Source organism: Montipora foliosa, chromosome 1 (assembly GCF_036669935.1).
Source record: "Montipora foliosa isolate CH-2021 chromosome 1, ASM3666993v2, whole genome shotgun sequence".
Taxonomy (NCBI): Eukaryota; Metazoa; Cnidaria; class Anthozoa; order Scleractinia; family Acroporidae; genus Montipora; species Montipora foliosa.
Window position 1 is genome coordinate 15,247,600 of NC_090869.1, and position 2,471 is coordinate 15,250,070.

A 2,471-nucleotide genomic window follows, 5' to 3' on the forward strand; every position below is an offset into this window, starting at 1 on the left:
GTCTTCAAAATTTCATATTTTCCCTCGAAGCTTCGCTTCTCGGCCAAATATTCATTTTTCGGACAATATCTCAGCCAGAAGGGGTTTATTTACTAAATGCCCTCATAACTTTTCGATTTCTGGAGAGACTCATGATATCACGATATCTGGCTATCATTGCAAGATAGCTATCGTTGTATTTCCTGACAACATATGTCAGTAATAGTTAATGATGTTAGCAAGTCAAATGCTAACCTGCGATCAGGTGTACTTTTCTCTAGAGACGGCGGCGGGCAAAGTAGGCCGTAATTTTCGCTCCTCTCAAAAGAAAATAACGCCTGCTCGCCGGTTAGGCAAGAGCATATACAACATACAAGTTGAGGACTTCAATTTTAAATTCATGCTTACAAGACAGCAATACCCTTTTTTTGTTACAACTATAATGATTATTTCATGCAGTTTTGGGGTCCATCCTGGTCAACCCCATTTTTTTGAGCGAGCCTTTTAATTAAAGCTTTGTTCACGAAACAATGAACCAGTGCGCAGAGGGAAGAAACCAAGATGTTTTTGAGTACACTGACAATCTCAAATGTGCCATCTGAACACAGAAAGATGTTAGGAAATGAAGCATCATGGAAATAAGTCTAAAGCATTTTTTTCGGACTGCATCATAAAATTTCGTATGATTTCATGTTTCGTCATAACGTCTTCGCAAGTTGTATTTGTAAGACTTCATTTCTACGACGAAAAACTGGTTAAAAGAAAAATCTATATCAACCATCTTATTATTTTATTAAAAGTAAGGTGAACACATCATCACAATAAAGCCGGTGTGGCCATCACATCACGTATGCGCACAACCACTTCAGCAAGTTCATTGGCAGCCATGGACAGCTTTTTGGGCCTTGTTAGGCCTCATCAGCACGGCATCACTAACTTAGTAGGCAGTTGTTTTTAGGTACCCCTTTAAATGGCAGCTCCACATAACAAATATAGCTGGGTTCAGAACAGCACATCGTTCTTGGCCAGAGCATATTCCCGCCAAAATGAACACATGGTCAGTCGTCACGAGATTTTTAGTCATTCACCAGAACAGAAAATATTTATTTGCACCGAAACTAGCTTAGGCTAGTTCTCTTGTTATAGACTTATAACCTTGCTTACAAGGAATTAAAAATTACTGATATGCCGAACGAAAAACAGCCGGCTATAACTCAAAATGGCTGCTGGGAACAGTTTATCTCTGAGATGCAACGTAACCCACCCCCCTCTAACTCGCTTACTGAAGATTTTCGTCTAAGTTTTCGTCGGCAGAGTCTTTCATTGCAAGCGACTTTGATAAAGTACGTCTTATTGGGAATGTTAAACTTTTTCAAAAGAGAAAAAACTGCTTGCTCATACTGGGGTACGCCTTGCAAGGTTACAGAGCCATCCTGGCTTTGAAAGGAGAAGGAAGAGGTGTAATTAGCGGTGGTTTGGCAGATGCCTTGTATCTAAACCATGGTTGCACGGATACGTACTGGTAATTTTCAGCCGGAGCATTAGAAACTAGGCAACTACTTTTTTCCCTGTTAGGTGCTCCCCATATGCCACAGTGCAACCTGTTTCAGTCTTAACTGAGCACGCAGAAAGAGGGCTATTATTACTGGATTGCCTATGGCAAACCCAGTCGAGGTCTGCGTTTAGTTTGTTTGTTGTTTTTTTTTTAATTATTTTTTTTTCCGTGTCGGTAAAAGTCTTGCCTGTCTCTCCCCTGGTAAGGGGTGTCTTTGTGCATAGAGCCTTCTGCGCGTATTTTCTTAGGATCGAGAGGGTAGTGAAACTGCGTAGATTTCTCTGGTGGACACAGTAGAATCATTAACTTAGCCTGCAATGGCGTCGAAAGTCATGTAACGCGAATGGCGTTTTAGTGGATCCTTAAACAAAATATACCCTTATGGAGCTCAATAATAGAAAGTCAGTTGGATAAACTAGGCAGGAATCTCAAAAGCGACGAGTACTGGACTTCGACAACAATCTATCGCCCGTCGAGACGAAATCAAAGTGAGCTGTATTTACCTGAATTACATGGTAATTGGACACGATTGAGTTTCTTGTCTTCACGCACGCAATGAAAGAGGAAGAGGTTTTCGCCTCTAAGAGCAATAAATTTATTTTCAATAAATTTTTCGCTGGAAAAGGATTCTGTGGTATTTTCTGCCTTTGTGAATTATAATATCATGTTGTGTATTGAATTTTCGAGCTTAAGGTTGAAATGTGATATGGGAGAAGTTTTTTAGTATTGCTCTGTAAGCAGGAAGGGTTCAAAGGCTTGTTGGAAGCGTGCTTGAGTTTCAACAAAATGAGCCCCAAAATCAGTGAAAACTTGTGACGCAGATGAGTAATGAAGTAGCTGCTATTTCCAAAATGATGGAATTACCTGGTGATAAATAACGTCGTACGCGTCTTGGAGAGTAAATTTTGACTTTGCATAAACAAGAGTTGGGCGATTG